Raw genomic sequence first — 20,186 nt, forward strand, 5'->3', positions numbered from 1 at the left:
ATTGATTGTTTACCCATTTTGAGGAACAACTGTGAAGAGTGATTTCACTAGCCATCCTTGTGACACTGTCGTGATTGGAAAATTCCAACCCTTACCTGGAATCAGCTGCTAACCCGTTTTATCACTCGTTCCTCAAAAGACGAGACTTCTTTAAGCTCTTTTCATCTGACTCGCAAAATATGAAAAGATTGCCGAGTTTTGGCCTTCCAGCTCGATAAAGCGACTGGAAGTGCTATCCCTCCTCTAGATTTTAATCTTTTTGGACTTGAGGGATTATTGCACAAAAAGATCGAGCGCTTGTTTTGTTCGACTCGTTAAAACTATCGAAAATTCATCCCTTTTGTATTGTTTTATACTTTTTCGGACTTAAGGGATTAGATGACGAAAAAGAACTTTCGGAGTTGACTTTACGTACCTTTTCAGACTCTCTAAAAATGAAAAGGACCGAGTTATCTTTGTCGTTAGACTCGTTAAAAACATTAAATAGCGACAAACTTGTCTTTAGACGAGAACGAGTTTCACTATCGCTAGGCTCGTTAAAACATAGCGATGGGTTTGCCCGAAGGGCAAATTATAGAACAAGCATATGTTATCCTCCTCAAGCTTGACAAAAATAAAGAGGTACTGGTCAGCAATGACTGGGGAAAAATTGGGAAGAAACTCAAAGAACTTTATTGGTAGCAAGTCGCTCTTGAACATGACACTTCCACTCCGTGCCTGAGTCGGGTTGGGTTGTTTCATTCACCGGTCACATCGCCATGGTCTCGCCATACCATCCATATTTGGGGTAAATGCTACCAATCCATCACATAAGTGTCGCCGATATGTTCAAGAGAAGTCATCCAGAGAAGTCAACCGTGTCCCATCCACTACCATACATTATCCTTCATTCTTTCATGACTGCCACCCTGAACCATATATCATCAGATCGTTTTCACCTCCATCAAAATCATTTGCTCCGTTCCGTGTCACTGATGTGGGATACATTAAGGCCCTCCTTTGACAGATCACTTCTTGTCGACATCAGCTCATTATCCAAGAAGTTGATCTAGGGACACCCCCTTCAGTACTTTGAAGCTTGCATGCCTCAATGGCAAGTTTCTCACTTCCGGCGATAGGTATACGTCAATGACCTTCGACCGAAATATTTTGCGTGGTGTTTGACGCCAAGTCCTTTATTCACAGCACGTGAATTGTACTGCAGTACCTTGAGGGTCATTATCATTATCGGTGATTCCTCTCGCGCTTGTTAACAGTTTACCTCATTGACTGGTAATCAAGCGATGTCTTTCCATGTTCGACTTCAGAACATTTCTCACATGGATCGACTTGTACTTAGAGTGAAGATCGAACGAGTTTGAAGACCCCGGATCTAGTTTCATCCATCCGGGTTGTGATATATATTCAGGAAAAATAAAGACATTGGCATGTACAACATTGCAGCACAGACAATCATCCTACCAAAGGATGATGATTTCAGCAGGATCATCAGTCTATCATCAGACAATTGTCTGTCCTATGTACATAAAAATGAATTTATAAAGCTGAGCATGGGAATGCCCGCCTCAGCTAGATCATGAAAACAGTATGAAAAATAATGTATCGTATTGTATCTTATTACAGGTCTCCTCCCAACATTGAATGAACTTTGGATCCTCCTAATAAAGCATTTCACCCGATAAATGGCCTCATACTTTAGGGGGCAACTGTTATAGACATTTTTGTGCCTTACAGCTATAAGCATGAAATGTCCATAATTCAAGGGATCCAAAGTCCCTATAGATGTTGTTACAACTCCTAAAGGAACAAGGTCAACCAATGACAGCTTCTCCTAGAAGTTCTCCACCAAAAACCACTCAGAAATAGTCAATTCAGGATCAATTCAGAGGCTCCACTAGCTGCCTGCGCTGAAATGCAGAGACTACACTGGCTAGGTGCACTGCAACGCAGGTGGAAGCACTACCAGGGTGCACTGAGCGGGAAATGACAAATGGAAAGCTCATTCAACGAGGTGGAAATACCCTGGAAGCTTCCAGAATCTTCTCCAATGACACTTGCCTCAATGAATTCGACTAGTGATGAGTAAGAGGCTCTCAACCTCCAAGTGGAAGCAAGAACTGACAGAGAGAAGCCACAAGTCAAAACATAAGCTGACTCATCCTCTCTGCTTACATCTATATATGGATCTCTCACCCAGAGGTTCAGCAGGCTGGAATTTTGTACTTTGCAGAGAATTGCTGTTGGTTTGAGATTGAGATTAGTACATTGGGTGATTTATGCTTTGTTGGAGGAGAGGAAGGGATTCCTTTGCTGGGAGGTAGATGCTGGATCGGAACTCACTTGGTTGTATCTCCTCTTGGACTTTCTTATTCTATCAATAATCTATTTGAGTTTCTCCTACATGCTGTGTACCAATGATGTTTTGTTATGCTTACATGTTTAGCTTAATCTGATCTTGAGCTTTTTATGAATGTATATTTGTATCTTCGTGTAGTTTCTCTCTCTTGTGATATTGCAGGAATTTGGTGAAGCTAGGCCGGTGAAGGAGCAAGAAGCTAGGAGCTACTGAAGAGAGGAGTGATTTGGATCGACAAACTAGCGGAAGACACAGGTTAGTTACATCCTTCTTCCTCATTTACATTTCATAAAGAAGAATACTCAATTAGTTTACCTTGTTTGTTGCTAAGGCACTATCACACCTTAGAGTGGGATAGGGGCATTCCGAATTGGATACTTTTCCCAACAACACTCGTCAATCCACGGCTGGACGCGCTCTTTTAGGACTGCTTCCTTATGCTGAGCCATGTCCACTTGTTCCTTCAATGCCTTGGCCTTCTGCATCCTCGCAAGCCTTTGAGTGAGGACCACCATCTGCGCAGTACCTCGGACACTATCATATCGTTGCTGGAGTTCTCGCGCGTTTGTTTCCAAGCACTGGATATTGGGGTCCTCCTGCAGAGTTGTGAGGACCCCCAATGATTCTTCCAACATGCGGGTGCAGTCTTGCACTGCACCTCCAATTTCCTCCAATCCCACTATGATAGCTTTCGGACGTTGTTCTCTGACTTCCAGGGGAGTGGATGGTTGCGCCCTTAACCATAGCTCAACGATCTGAAGGTTCAACTCCAACTGAACCTTGGTCATTTCTTCCTTCACCTCGTGGACCCCTGTTGCCAACTTGTGGACCTGCGCCTCCATTGGAATGTATGCTGGAATGGCCAGCTCTGGGATGCTTCTGCATGCATCGTCTATCACCTGTACCAAATGCTGATTCCGCAAAACCAATTCGTCACACTGCAAGCTGATTTGTTCCATGTTTATCTTCTATTCACTGAGAACGTGGAGCACACGACTCTCCCTATCATGCAGCTCTACAGTTATCCCATCCTGCAACCCATATAAGGTCTCACGCAGAAGTGAAGCTAGATTGAGACCGAGACCTTTCAGCATGCTACCCGAAGGCCTATCGGCCTCATTCGATGGTACTAGTGCTCCTTCTGGTAGCACTATGGTGTTCGTCATTTGCGCACACAATATCTTCTCCACCGCTGTTGAGCCGGCCGCGAGGTTGGTTGAGAAATTACCAACCTGAGGAGGGTGCGCATGTCATTCCTGTAGATGTGCTCTAAGGGCCCCCAACACAATATGGTTCTCCTGCCTGAACTCTTGGAGAGCCTCAGAGGTGACATCGCGCACTGTCTCGCCGATGTCATGTAGATCTCCCTCAGTCAAAGTGATTGGGTCGATGGACAATTTCGACGCCTTGCTTTTCTTCCACGGCCCTGCCCACTCTGTCGGGTGCTGCCACTTTAGCTGTGTTGATGTGGTTGGTGGGTCTGCGCCTTCCTCTACCGTCTCTGTTTCCTCTACTTCTTGTCCCTGTGTTGTCTGGGCCATGCCTGCCCTCGCAGCTGCCTCCTGCCCTGCTACTGATGTTGCGGCCTTCTCTTGTTCAGCTGCTGCCTGTGCTGTGTCTCGCGCTGCTACTGCTGCCTCTTGTCTTCTCTTCTCAGCCAACTGCACGATGCACAACTTGGTCTCATCTTTCTTCCTTTGAGCTGCTGACTTCTCTATTTCTGCAAAGTCGGGGGTGCACCACTCCGATGGCCATGCCTCCAAGACATTGAAAATGGTATCATCCGTGGCAATAAAGGGTAACTTTGTCCACTACTTCATCGGATCCTTCCATGCCCTGATGTAGATGTTGTCCATGTCTGCCTTCAGTTCTGCAAAGCTCTGCAGACTGTTGTAGATCGTGGGTGACAACCGCGGCTTATGGTTGATCCACGTCCTGAGGTCCATCTCCATGAGCACCTAGAAGATCTTGCAGTTGTGAACCCTTTCTGCATTCTTTGTGGCCCACAACGAAGCGTACTTCATAGCCTTCGGTAAATCTCTGGCAATTACTAGGAACTGACTATCCTTCGGTAATTCCACCGCTACGAGAACTATGGACATCAACAGCCATGCATAGTGGAATGTTTTACCCTATTCCCGGGCTTCGTGGAAATTCTCTAAAAATTCTTCGCAGAGGAATTTAGACCAGTTAAACTGGACCCCCTCTGCGCACTGTTCTGCTAGTGTGACCACCGCCACAGGTACCTCGTCTGCATTACACTTGCGCATAACTTTCCCTGCCAGTGTTTGGCTTGCTACGTGTACCACTTTGTCCATGATGCTAGAGATGGAGTAGCCCCTTTTCTTTTTCTCCAGCTTGTACTTCTTTTTCATGGCCTCTGCAATGGCCAAATCACTGCTCTTTCCTTCTGATATCACCGCAGGGTCCTCCCCTTTTCATAGAAGTCGGGAGACGCGATGGATCAATTCTACTATGACAGGGATGGGCTCCTCCAGCCATACATACCCATCATGCTCCAGGCATAGTAACTATCTAATGACGAAAATTGTTATTGGGGCACGGTGGAAATGCGACACTCAGAGTAGGTTCAGCAGCTCGACCTTCTCCACTCCGTACAACCATTTCCATGGCTCTAATGTTGTCAACCCTCCCATAGTGTTCTGCTTCATAAGGCTATCGGTCGCAAGATGAGGGAACTTCTCGTGGTCAGCGAGGTCCCAGTCTTCGAATTTCAGGCTTGGTATGTGACCTAGGTGTGTACCTTCAAACATAATGCCATCCAGGAGGAGCGGGGTTTGGAGCGAACTCTTGGTCTCATCCAGGTCCTTGGGTACTTTCGCCTTTCCTTTCTGCGGGGGAACATAGTGGGGCAGTTTTGTCGAAATGGGTGTGGGCTCAAATTCCTCCCCCATGCCTTCGTCCACATCTTCTTCATCCATTAACTCCTCTAAGTCTATTTCTTCTTCATCCGACTCCACGGTAACCACTTTTCCCTTCTTTTCCATGGTTAACTTGGTAAGTAAAACTTAAAATGACACGTAGAAAAGCTAAAGAAAATGAAAGTGACACATGCCATATTGAAGATAACATAAAAGCTCCACTTGTAGAAGTAAAAGCAAGAAAAATGACAATTGCAAAAGTGAAAGCGATGTTATTGAAAACCAAAGCACACAAAAGAGACAACCTAGAAAACTCACTGAAATAGAGGTACAAATGTGACCAAAGTGAGAGGGAGACTTTTGATGGAGAGTACAAAATAACTATCGACATAGGTTTCACAATTCATGTATTGGTGGACTATGAAGTCATTTTCAATAGTGATTGCGTAAGCCTTACTTTTAAGGGTAGTGAAATGTCTATGTAATCTCGCATCGAAAGGAGTGGACTTGTGAATTGTTGAAGATTGAGCATGTATAAGAAAGTGACTTTAACACTTAGAATATGAGGAAATATCAACCGAACATGAAGCAACTGTGAACAATCGAGGAACAAAATATCTTAGGATCATATGTAGGCTCCAAAATTCAAGTGTGAGCAAAATTTTGGAGGGTGTTTGTCGCAACGACAACACTTGGTGACACACTGCAAGAACCCTAGTTTCTCTATTTAGGTATACCTCTGAGCACAAATTCCTAGTCCTTCAGGAAGTATTGATTGACCCAATTATATATATAGTCTCCTCTATTCATTTTCTTTGTTGAACACATTTACAAATCTTGATAAATAAAAATTGTTTCAATCTAGCAGAGGGTAATATATAGTTATGATTTTAAGATGATCAGAATATGAATTTTCATCTCTGGTGTTGCTCCACTGCCAGCAAGCCTATACAATACCACAAAGATTTTTCTTGCTTCACCTCTTTATGCAAGAAGCCTTTCTCTTCGAGTCACCCTTTGTTTATTTTACTATAGAACTATGATTATGCACTTATTTATTTTACCGGGGCAGAGGAGGGATCCCAACTTATTGAGATCTGGAGATTTTGTTCGTTTAGAGACAAACATATATACCTCTATAATTAGTTATCTTTGTGGATTTTCCCCTTTCCCTTCTCTACTCGATTGGATTAATATGCGAAACACCGAATCATTATAAAATTGAACTTAGAAATGAGGTTTCTAGAATAGATATGGGTACATTTTTCTATAAAAAGCATTCCTTAGGAAATGATTGTATTTTCCATTCAGAAATATTTGACCTGAAATAAATGTAAAGCCACATAAAGAAGAGGATAATAGATTAGCCAAGAATTTTTCTTTATCACAGTTCCGTTTTCAAATTTTGCCACATTGTCTTTTGAGCCAAAAGAGAAGTTTTAATGCCAAGTCTCATTAAACAAAATATGGAAGAATAAAATAATGAAACAAGATCAAAAGACAAAGAAAATGGAAAACTGGACTAAAAATAAACATGCGAGACGGAAATGGGAAAACAAAAAAAATGCAGAGACTAGCTGGAGTGCCAATGCAAGATGAGTATGTAAGGGAAACTGTTATGAAACTAGACCTACTCCTAACCCAACTGGCTAGAAGGTCAAGGCTAAGTGTAATGAAATTTCCAATGTAGTCATTGTGATTGTTGTCGACTTGCATACATAAAGATGCAACCAATTAAAAGCAATATAAATCATTGTGTGAAAGAAAAGGTAATAACTTGAAAGTATTGCACAATGAACTGAAGGCCTTGCTTATTAACACAAGGATGTGACATACCAACTGGTTTGTGCTGGTCTCAAACTTTACCTTGTTGATTGAAATGTTGATCATCCAAACCTTTAAAGCTGCTCATGATTGTACATTCATGTGTTTTTATTTTTTGCAAAAATCAAGAAAGATCAAAACTTATTATTCGCAACGAAGCTTGCCAGTAAGATTCCACTAACCATTCAATGATTGGATCTTGATATTCAAAACAATCAATTTGAAAACCTTGAGACTCATGCTTAAATAAGTTTTCAGTTAGCACATTCGAATTGTAAAGAGAATATCTAGTATTATGATCATATTGATTGATTAACATATAAGGTTCTCGATTCTCTATTGGTTTCCTTTGTATCCAATTACATGAAAAATAAACAATATTAAGGATTAGGGATTTTAAAGCAATTGTTGACATCGTAAATCCAAGAAACTAATCAAGATATTTAGTTGACAAAAGATTGGGAACATATATCGAATCGAACCCGGTATTTGTATAAGCACAAGGTTTTTGGTTTGTTGAATGATTCAAGCATTTACCATCACTCAAGAAGATAAATTGTGCCATTAAGATGATTAAATTCATAGCATACAAAAGGGGGATGAGAAGGTGATCAATCTTGGAGTAATTTGACAAGGAGAACTCTTCCATCCAAAGATGGCCTTTGTCTTGATAATCAAAATGACAAATTTGAAGTTGTGTACATCTGTGTCTAATGTGCTCTCCAATACTGAATGTGATACAAGGGATTCAAATGATGAAAACCTAACAAAATAAGAATCTTTCATCTGATCAAAATATTTATCCTAAGCATTAGGAGGATTAACTATAAAATGCTGAAATTCCTTCAAGAATGAGCTCACATCAAGTGGATAGATGTTAAGGAAAGAGTTATGTGTGATATTTGGATCCAACTTAGTCCAGAGATCTCAACAAGATTGCGAGAACATGACATAATCATCAGAAAGGGTGGAAGTGCCTCGACTTCCTAACAAGTCTCTGAACTTTCTGATGGTCGATGATAAAATTTGGGTGGCTTAGAGAAATCAACAGGTAAATATGCACCACTATCATTAGATGTATTAACTAAAACACTATTAATACCACTAGTTTGATTAAACTTAAGATTAAATATATCAGATTCTTGATGGATAAAGAACAAATATACATTAATTGGAAAACTCCCTTGATCATTTAGAGTTGTAACATCTTCCTCCTGACAAATGAAATATTTGTAACTAAACAAATCACAATCAATGGATTCAATCTTTTCATCTTTTGATCATGACACCACATCATCCTGTACCTGATTGCAATCAAAACCAACAGGGAAAGGATCCAAACAACTAAGAGAAGTTGTTGGTCTAACAGACCCATCAAACACATGTTTCAAAGGAGAAGAAATATGGAAATAATAAGGAGAAGAGATGGAAATTGTAACTGAGTCAAATTGAAAATTAATTTCACCCCCACAATATTCATCAATCTAATGATCAAATAAAGGCATATCACTATGATCTTTATATTAAAATTTCTTTAGTTCAACAAGGTATATTGAAGATTCAAAAGCTTGACAACTTATTTATGTGAATTTGATATCTAAAGGGTGATAAATTGAAGAAATTTTAGAAGCATTCCAAACTGAAAGATTATCCCACTCCATAAATGAAGATTGCAAGTTATAAGAAGCAAATTCCAAGTCAACACCTTGCAAATCTAACCCTTCAAAAGAAGAAATTTTAGAAGCATTCCAAACTGAAAGATTATCCCACTCCATAAATGAAGACTGCAAGTTATAAGAAGCAAATTCCGAGTCAACACCTTGCAAATCTAACCCTTCAAAAGAAGAAAAGATAACATCCAATATACATGGATATTCATCACCACATATGTTAATGGAAATAGGAACATCATGGTGATGGTTGTCCAAAGTATCGACTTGAATGAAGGTTTTGGAATCATTTGACTAGTTATCAAGATTGAAATATCGGTGATTAGCCAGAAATGCTAGATTTTCATCCTGAAAGAGAGAAGAAAAATGGAACATATATTCACCTCTTTGCTCCTCTAAATGTTAAATGCAGTTACCTTGTTCTTGATTACTGCTTGGAACAATAGGTTGAGAATCCAAAGAGTTTGAAGTAGGTGGATTAAGCGGATCATGAAACACGGAATCATGAGACACAAATGGCAGAGGTTTTAGGGTATCCCTGGAGAAAACCATGTTTTCAATTAGATCAGATTCAAGATTAGGCTTAGGAACAATGATATGATATTGAAGAACCATGGGATTAATTTTCACTCTAGGCTTGATTCAATTATTGAACCATTCCAAGTTCTCATCATTAGGATCTAGATTATGGAAAGTAGCTGGAGGCTTAATGGATGGATCAACCATTTGATTTTCAAATTTCCCAACTTCAACATTGTTGGCTGATAGAGGTGTCTTTTTTTTTCTCCTAATTACCCCACATTAATCATCAACCTGGGCAAGTCCTCTTATTTCAAGAGTGTACACAATATGTGCATGCTATAAATTCAGAGAGTAATGTTTCTTAAATTGTAGTATAGATCTTTGATACAAGAGTAAATGGATGCATCTAATAAACTCAAATTGCAATTATTAAAGGAAATATGACATCTAAACTCAATCCTCTACTGAAATCAAATATTACACAAGCAATTCAAGTAACAACAACATCAACCGATAGCACAGTAGCAATAACTCATCTCTTCTTGGCTGATTCAACCTAAACTATACTCAATCTCTATAAAGCAATCAAAATAGAAATGATATCAATCTGAGAGTTCAATAGCGATAACCAAACTCTTACAGCTGATTAAATTGATACGATTCACTATCTAAATAATTTACTCTGTAATAAACATAAATCAAATCAAATGACAGCATTGTAAAATATATAAAGAACATACACTGCTTCAATACAGGGAAGCGGTAAACAGTGAATAAGGTAAACTCACAGAAACAGGAAAATTATCAAACCAGTCAAACTTTGTGAGAATCATAAATGTATAACACAATAAAGCAGTTCAATTCACCAGAGGCCAGGCCCTTAGCCACCAGTGAACACTGCAAGGCTACTTCAGATAATGCGAGTGAATAGTAACTTCAATTATATATTAATCATCGAACTTAAGTAACGTTACAATATGGTTTCGTTCTCCAACAATGTGAGTCTATAATTATAATTACAATTTGAAAATAATCGAGATTACCCTTTCTTCCTACAATCATTTTCTTTTATAATCAGAAAGGGGTAAAGGATAAATGTGATCCCTCAGGATCTCATGATCCTGAGGGATTCACAACTGATTGCTAACTTCAAACACCTTTCCTATTTCATGTTGATCCTCCTGATTCGCCCTCAGCCTTGTCCGCAATCGATGTTGGGTTTTGTTATATTCTTTCCACGTAGTTAATAGGGGGTTTGAAGGGCACCCGTAACCCCACTTTATGGGGTCTGGGGCAGCGCCCCGGAAAATTTTGGTTTTGGACCATATGTTAGGTTGGGCGGACCCACCTATGGTTTTGTGCATGATTTTCGCACATGTTTTTCGGACGCGATGGTTTTCGGTCCATGGTATTGGACGCGATGGTTTTCGGTCCATGGTATTGGATGCTTCGACATGTATAAATATGTATTGTAACATTGAAAGGAACATAATGAAAAATCAAGCTGGTAGTCTCGATTTTGGGATCCAGGGAAAAATCTCTGTGCATATGTGTTTTATGGGTTATGCTCTCGCATTGTTTATTTTCTTTGTTTAAGAATTCGTATGCAGGTAATTTCTGTACAGGGTTAAAACCTACATTTGGTATCAGAGCTGTTTTGGCTTCAAGGGGACGCCTTTGTTGCTGAGGGGTTTCGCTCGGGCCTGTGGTAGACCCTGTTCAGTGGGAGATCTGCGAGATCGATTTTGGTGGTGAAAGAAGATGGCGAGCAGTGGAAAGATAGAGATTGAGAAGTTCAGTGGTCAAAATTTTGAGTTGTGGAAACTCAAGATGGAGGATCTGTTGGTGGATAAAGATCAGTGGATCGCGGTAGATCCGGGTACTAAACCATCGGGAGTGACCGATGAAGAATGGAAGAAGTTGGATTGGAAGGCAAAGAGCACAATACGATTGTGTGTCTTGGATTCAGTATTGCTGAATGTATCAGGGGAAGCTACGGCAAAGGATTTGTGGGTCAAGTTAGGGACTTTGTACCAATCTAAGTCTCTGGTGAATAAACTGTTCCTGTAGAAAAAGCTGTATAACCTGAGGATGAAAGATGGAGACTCGGTGACAGAGCATCTGAATGCGTTTAATACTGTGGTAAGTCAGTTATTATCTGTTGATATTAAAATTTCAGATGAAGATAAGTGCATCAGTCTGTTGTGTTCTCTACCAGATTCGTGGGATAGTCTGGTTATTGCAATAGGTAGCAATGCAACTGCTTTGCAGTTTGATGAAATAGTCTCAGCCTTACTGACGGAGGAGATGAGACAGAAAAATATGGACAACCATAATGGTGATGCCTTGTCTGTACGAGGATGGTCCTAGAACAGAAACAAAAATAAGTCATCGAGTGGGAGATCTAAATCTAGAGGGAGATCTAAATCTCTAGGAAAACCTACAAAGGTGGTGTGCTAGAAATGCAGAAAGGAAGGGCACTTCAGAAGGGATTGTAAATCTAAAGCTCCTGATAAAGGAAAGGGATCTGATGATGCTCCTTCTAGAGAGGCGAAAACCACCTCAGATGAAGGTGGGGATGTGTACTTGGCTTCTTCAAGTACACATGTAGATCATGAGGCATGGTTGATTGACTCAGGTGCATCCTTTCACTTCACTCCCCATAGAGAGTGGTTCTGCGAGTATGAGAAATACGATGGTGGTGATGTCTTCTTAGGAGATGATAGGAAGGCTAGAATCATTGGTTGGGGAAAAGTAAAGTTGAAGTTGCAAGGTGGAAGGGTTAGAACACTTTCGGGTGTTCTACATATTCCTGCATTGGCCGGAAATCTGATTTCTGTAAGAAAGTTGGATGATGGAGGTGTAAAGACGGTGTTCGAGAAAGATACCTGCAAGATGGTTCGAGGAGCACTGATATTAATGTGGGGAGTTCGGATTGGAACTCTGTACAAGATGCAAGGTAGCACTGTTGTTGATGGGTGCAATAGTTCTATGGTTCCTGAAAATGGAGTAGAGAATCTAGTGGTCTCTGGAGAGAAGACCATGTTGTGGCATCAAAGGCTTGGACATATTGGAGAGAAGGGCCTTCGAATACTTCATGGTAAAGGTATGGTAGAAGGTATGAATAATAGCTCTCTGGATTTTGATTTCTGTGAAAATTGTGTATATGGGAAGCAGAATCGAGTGAGTTTCCCCTCTGGTGGTAAGAGGACGAAACAAATATTAGAGCTTGTGCACAGTGATGTGTTTGGACCTGTGAAGGTTCCATCACTGGGTAAGTCTATGTACTATGTATCATTCATAGATGACTTCTCAAGGAATACATGGATATATTTTCTTAAGAAGAAATCTAAAGTCTTTGACAGGTTTAAAGAATTTAAGGCTCTGGTGGAAAATCAGACAGAGAAGAAGATAAAGGTGCTGAGGACAGATAATGGTGGAGAATTTTGCAACAAGGAATTTGAAGAATTTTGTAAGAAGTGTGGTATAGCACGGCAGAAGACTACTCCATATACACCTCAGCAAAATGGAGTCACAGAAAGAATGAACAATACGTTTATGGAAAGGGCAAGAAGCATGCTTAGTGGTGCCGGGTTAGGACAGGAATTATGGGCAGAGGCGGTGGATACTGCATGTTACCTGATCAATAGATCACCTTCATCAGCGTTGGAGGATAAGACTCCATAAGAAGTATGGACTGGTAAGAAACCCTCTCTTTCACATCTAAGGGTATTTGGATGTGATGCATATGTACATGTTCCAAAGGAGAAACGAACCAAGTTGGATAGTAAATCTGAAAAGTGCATCTTTATTGGGTATAAGGATGGTTTAAAGGGTTATAAGCTTTGGAACCCAGTCACACGGAAGGTTGTGTACAACCGAGATGTGTTGTTCAGAGAGGTAAAAGATGTTATTCAACATGAAGTCCAACCAAAGGAACCTGAGAAGATAGAGTTTGAGCCAAAGGAGGAAGAATCAGACTCTGCAGCAGAGGAGGAATCAGAAGATGAAGAGCCACAAACTCCGGCTGTGAGAAAATCAGTTCGAGAAAGAAGGCAGCCAGAAAGGTATAGTCCATCTACTTTCAGTTCAAATTTTTCTTTGTCTGTTACTGATAATGATCCCAGAACTGTGAAGGAAGCAGTGGATTCAGAGGATGGAAAACTCTGGAAAGAGGCCATGGTCGATGAAATGGCATCTTTGCACAAAAATGAGGCTTGGGATCTGGTGGAGTTGCCGGCTGGAAGGAAACCCATTGGCAGCAAATGGGTGTTCAAGAAGAAGACAAATGCAGAAGGAAAGGTGGAGAAATACAAAGCTCGGTTGGTAGCAAAAGGTTATTCCCAGGTGCCGGGAATTGATTTTGGTGATATTTTTTCTCCTGTTGCCAAGGTAACTTCTATTAGATTACTTTTATCTGTTGCTGCTGCTTTTGATTTTGAGGTAGACCAGAGGGATGTGAAGACAGCATTTCTTCACGGGGATTTGGAAGAGGAAATCTACATGAAGCAACCTGAAGGCTTTGCGGTGAAGGGTAAGAAAGAACTCGTATGCAAGTTAAAGAAGTCTCTGTATGGGTTAAAACAGTCACCAAGGTTGTGGTATCAGAAATTTGATACATTTATACGGGGACTTGGCTTCACCAGAAGCAAAGCAGATCATTGTGTGTATTTTAAATTAATTGGTGACCGTATTATTTATCTGGTCTTGTATGTGGATGATATGTTGCTGGTTGGAAATGACAAAGAAATTATCCAGGATTTGAAGACCCAATTGTCCTCCAAATTCGACATGAAAGATCTTGGTGCTGCAAACTATATTTTGGGCATGGAAATTAAAAGATATCAGTCAAAGAGGAAGCTCTGGTTAAACCAAAGGAAGTATGTCGAGAAAATACTCCAGAGGTTTAATATGCAGGATAGTAAACCGGTGAAGGTTCCTATTCCTGTAGGTGTGAGGTTATCTGCTGAACAATGTCCCAAGACACAAGAAGAGGAAGAGGACATGTCCCGTGTTCCATATGCAAGTGCAGTGGGTAGCCTGATGTATGCAATGGTCTGTACTAGACCAGACATTGCACATGCAGTGGGAGTATTGAGCAGGTTTATGTCAAAACCTGGGAAGGAGCACTGGACAGCAGTGAAGCGGGTTTTCAGGTATTTGCGTGGCACTAGTGATTATGGTTTTTGCTACCAAGGAAGACTAGGATTGGACAGAGTGTTGGATATTCATGGCTTTGTTGATGCAGACTGGGCTGGAGATCTGGATCAGATAAGATCTACAAGTGGGTATGTGTTTAACCTATTTGGAGGTGCAGTCAGTTGGATGAGTAAGAAACAATCTGTAGTGGTACTATCAACTACAGAGGTAGAATACATGGCAGCCACTCATGCAAGCAAGGAAGCAGTTTGGTTGTAGAGATTGTGTTCAAGTATGGGGTTAGTACAGGGAGCTATAAGAATAGACTGTGACAGCCAAAGTGCAATTTTCTTGGCAAAGAACCCTGCTTATCATTCAAAGACAAAGCACATTGATGTTAAATATCACTTTGTGAGGGATATGATAGAAGACAGAAAGATGTTGCTGGTAAAGGTGGACACTTTGAAGAATACTGCAGATGCATTGAAAAAATCTATGAGCTCTGAGAAGTTCTCTTGGTGTAGAGAAGCAATGGGAATCTCAGGGTTGAAAAATGACTAAGCTCTCCTGTGGCTCCCTGTGGAAAGAAAACAACAAGTGGGAGATTGTTGGGTTGTGTTATATTATTTCCACGTAGTTAATAGGGGGTTTGAAGGGCACCCGTAACCCCACTTTATGGGGTCCGGGGCAGCGCCCCGGAAAATTTTGGTTTTGGACCATATGTTAGGTTGGCGGACCCACCTATGGTTTTGTGCATGATTTTCGCACATGTTTTTTGGACGCGATGGTTTTCGGTCCATGGTATTGGATTCTTCGGCATGTATAAATATGTATTGTAACATTGAAAGGAACATAATGAAAAATCAAGCCAGTAGTCCCGGTTTTGGGATCCAGGGAAAAATCTTTGTGCATATGTGTTTTATGGGTTATGCTCTCGTATTGTTTATTTTCTTTGTTTAAGAATTCGTATGCAGGTAATTTCTGTATAGGGTTAAAACCTACAATCGACGCGTTCCATCCTTCGTTTGTTGATTTATGTTGTTTCATCGTTAGGGAACAACAATTGTTCCTTTTGTCACTTTTCTGCATAAAGAAGAGTAAAAGGCGGTTACTATGGCTAAATCTTAACTACAAGTAATTCATCTGTTTCTTACCATAATTCCTCAATATATTAGCGCATTAAGATATGAAAAAGACAATAAACGAGGAAAAAGATGATGAAATTAATAGTAAATACATATCCATTTCGTAACTCAACATACTCCCCAGCTTACCCTGTTTCATGTCCTCGTGAAAAGTAAGTAATTATGAAGCAGTGCAGTTAAAGATTAGGCTGGAGAAGGTGTGTCAAAAATTGGTCTAAAACCATGATGTTGAGCCAGGAGTGTAAAGGCGAGCCCTTCCTTTCCTTCAGGCAATTCGTAGATAGCCCTATAACCTTCAGGAGGATACTAAATGATGGGGCTATGAAACTGACATCCTAACCAATAAGGTCCTTCTCTCAAAATAAGGTTGCTATAGGCAACAAAACGGGCAGTAGCTACTTTAAAATTTCTATAATTAAATGGCTCCCTATCATGAAACCAACTCACAAAAAGATAGAAAATATAGATGAACGCCTTAGAAATAAGCCTCTTTGAGGGGGAAACCTCCTTTACATTACACAAATGAACAATTCTTGGATGCTACAAATGACAAGACCTCCTTTCTATATATAGGAGTCTAAGGGGTCATAATATAATCAGAGCCGACATAACAATAATAATGTAAGGGCACAATAATAACAATAGTGGGCTTCTATGGGGCACAATAATAACAATATGGAGACTACATGGGCACAACAATATAATAAGGGGGTTGTACTAATAACAATAAGGGGTTACACTAGTAGTATAGGGACCTAACATGCCCCTCTCCTTCAAAAAGTGTTGTCCTCAATGCTTAAGTAGTTCTTGATGCTTCTGTATAGATTCTTGTCCTCCCATGTGGAATCTTCAGTGGGTAAGTTCTTCCACTTGATGAGATACTCAGAAATTGATCTATTTCGTAGCTTTCGATTCTCGGTTCTGTGATTGATTTAGGTTCCAATATGATTTTTCCTTCCTTGTCAAGTTCTCGCAATGTTGTTTGAACTGGGATCTTCTGCAACTTTTGAATGAGTTCCCACTCCTTTGGGCACATGGATATATGTAAGGCCTGATGTTTGGAAACTTCGTGGAATCAAATCAATAGCATGATCATGATCACGAATAGGTGGGAGGCCTTTGAAAGTCTCAAATACCTTGGAATGATTGTCCAAAATGTTTTGGAGATCTGGATAAATACATGATTTCGATGTGGGATCCTCTAGTAAACATAATTGTGCAATTACACCCCGTTCTTTATTTAGAAACTTTGTCATGTTTTTAGAGTTGATTATCTTTCTAGGTTTTCCTTCAATACCCCTCAATTCAACTTCCTTTCCTTCCCGAATAAATTTCAAGAAAATTTCTTGAAAATTAAAAGTTATCGTACCCAAAGATTGTAGCCATTGGACTCCTAGTAAAACATCAGCACCACCCATTGGAATGGAAAGCATTGGGCTATTCAACACATATTCTCCCATGGATAGCTTGATATTATGGCACTTTCCAGAGCAATTTATGGTTCCTCCACTTGCAACCATCACTTGACACTCCGGTGCTGGATATAGGAAGCAATTCAATTCTTTGGCTATCTTACAATCAATAAAATTATGGGTACTTCCCAAATCAATCAGCACTCTTACCTTTTTCTTCTTGATATGTCCTTCTATCTTGATAATTTGAGGAGTGGTAATTTCTTCCAATGCATTACAAGATATGGTCGGATTGATTTCTTGAGACTCGATGTGATCTTTCAATTCTTGAACATTTTTCTTCTTGATATGTCCTTCTATATTGATAGTTTGAGGAGTGGTAATTTCGTCCAATGCATTACAAGATATGTTCATATTCATTTCTTCTTTCTCGATGTGATCTTTCACTTCTTGAACCTTTTCTTCTTCCTCTCCACAATCAATGTAAAATAATTTCTTCTCAGCACACTTATGACCTTTAATGTATTTGTTATCACAATTGTAACAAAGCCCTTTTTCTCTTTTTTCTTCCAATTGTTGTGGTGTAACCCTTGTAGGTTGTGGAAGGCTAGGAGAAACAACACTTCCATATTTATAGTTGTGAGGGGTAGACTTCCTTGTTACAATAATTTTTCTTTCCACTTTGTAACAAAGCGCTTTTGCTCTTTTTTCTTCCAATTATTGTGGTGTTGCTCTAAAGAAGGTGTTGCTCTTTGTATCCTCATAATTTGCTATAATTTCCTCCATGAAAATTGACCACGTAACAAGTAGTTTAAGAGAACAAAACCCTTTATACCATAAAAATTGATCTTGTTCTAAATGTGAAGATGCAATACATACCTTTTGTAACAGTGGTACACCATGTAGATCAAAATATTTCTCCATCTGTAGTATCCAATTTACCGGATCCTTGCCATCAAACTTCCTCATCTCGATTTTTCTTGATTTTAGGAGCTCGATCTTGAAATGACTGTAACTTTGTAAATTCATATCTCCAAGTTCTAAAATTTCTTCCTGTGGTAGCTCTCTAAGTTCTCTTTCTAACCCCACAAGTCTGATCGAGCTTTGATTCTCCAAGAAAGACTTATGCACAATGTCCCATGATGACTTGATTATATACCTTTTCAGAAGAGCGAACTTGTATGAAGTTCCAATTTACCTGATCCTTGCCATCAAACTTCCTTATCTCGATTTTTCTTGATTTTAGGAGCTCGATCTTGAAATGACTATAACTCTGTAATTTTAGATCTCGAAGTTCTAAAATTTCTTCTTGTGGTAGCTCTTTCAGTTCTCTTTCTAACCCCGCAAGTCTGATCAGAATTTAATTCTCCAAGAAAGATTTATGCACAATCTCCCAAGATGACTTGATTATATACCTTTTCAGAAGAGCACACTAGTAGTGGAGACCGTCCACCTGAGTTTGGATGCAGCCAGAGAACTTTCTTGAATGGAGTGAAAATATGATACTCCATTCTGTACAATCTCCTTATGAATAGGCCCTAAAATTTTAATCACCCCTTCCCTTGTCATTAGACTCTTATGGTTGGCAAGCATTTCCAAAGGGTGCTTGGGTTCACTTCTTACCCAAAGTTCCAATCCATGTTCTTGTCTTTGGAATGCAGTATGAGATTTAAACCATTTAAGTTGGTTAACTGCAAATGAGATAAAGGCCTAGAATTGAAAATCTCCCACAAAAGGATTAGGGTTCTTTTCCACCTCATTCTCTATTACAAAATTGTGCAGGTAAAGTTCACAAAGTAGACTCTGAACCTTTACACCATGTTGTTTGCAACAATTTATAAAATCTTAAACTGTTTTTAGTTCAATTGATTTTCCATCTCTCATGGCTTTAATTTTCAACAACAGGTATCGTTCTAACAAAAATAAGGCATAATTGGTGGCGGGAGACCTACATGCCAAGACATCTATATACAGTGAGCAGATGGTGTCTGTCTGGCCTATGACCCTATCTAGTTTGAGCTTGATTCTCTTTAATTTCTCTTCTACCTTTCTACATCTATTGAAGGTCTCACTCTCTATTGCATTCATTTCCCGAATCTATCTCTGTAGCTCTTGATATTTCTGCTGGGAAACGGTTTCTTGTTCAAGCCATTCTAATGCGAGTCGAGTTTGTGCTAATTCTTCCTGAAGATTCAGTATAATGGGGTCATTATGTGTCATGACATCTTTGGCTTGTATGCTTGTTTGAGTGCTTATACTATGATAAAGGATGCTTTTTGTCTGAATTTCTTTATTATGGGAGGTCTAAGCCTCTATCTGAGTAGCCATGCTATAAGAGGGTGCATCCTCTATCTGAGTAGCTACGTCTACTAAAATTGCATGTTGTTCCTCTTGAGTGATGGCTGGTTGAGTAGGTATGGGATCAGTTTGAGTCCCTATAGCCCTACCTTCATATAACTCTATTTGTACAACCACATTTACTGTCTACGGGGTTTTGTCCGGAACATTTCCTGCTATGATTTATTTTATTTTTCTTATGAGCCTTTTGACCATTTTGCGAAGCTTCTACTGTTCTTTTCTTAGCTTTTTCAATTTGGCTCTATACCTTTTCAGAGGAATAACTGTTCTGTTGACAATCTCGTTAATAGTTCCCGCTTCTAAAGAGCCTAGTTTCTCACCCTGGCTCTGTTCTAATAAGATCATGTCTCTTGATTGATTATCAGCTTCCCGAATTATCTCTGTCTCTACTTCTTCTTCTTGGCCTATGTTCTCTGTGCTTAGGCCTACCTGGCTATTTTCCACTGGGAGCGTGTCACCAGATTGGTTCTTTGCTTCCCAAATGGCCTCTGCATCTGTTTCTGCTTCACGGCTTGCATCTTTTGAGGGAGATAGAATTCTGGTATCGCCATAATTCTCAGGAGATTGGGTTTCTCCTAAGTTAAGATTGAGCGGTCCTTCAGGCTGCATGTAGACATTCATGTTGGCCAGGACCTGGGCCAACTCGAAATCATGCAACAGATCATCTTGAGGGCTCATATTTGGTGTTGGGGAAAGTCCCAATTCGTTTCCTTGTTCATCTCCAGAATGCCCCGTTCCTTCCTAAGGTTCTGATTGAGGATTATCATGTCCTTCTAACTATAGCTACAAGTATTGTTCACTTACTGGGCTGGATAATTCTATGGGTTGACTAGCGTTGCCTTGAAGATTTTTAGACACTCCCTATTTTGACCTCAACC

Source organism: Pinus tabuliformis, chromosome 6 (genome assembly GCF_031772625.1).
Source record: "Pinus tabuliformis cultivar Carrire ecotype Pingquan chromosome 6, CPIR1, whole genome shotgun sequence".
NCBI lineage: Eukaryota > Viridiplantae > Streptophyta > Pinopsida > Pinales > Pinaceae > Pinus > Pinus tabuliformis.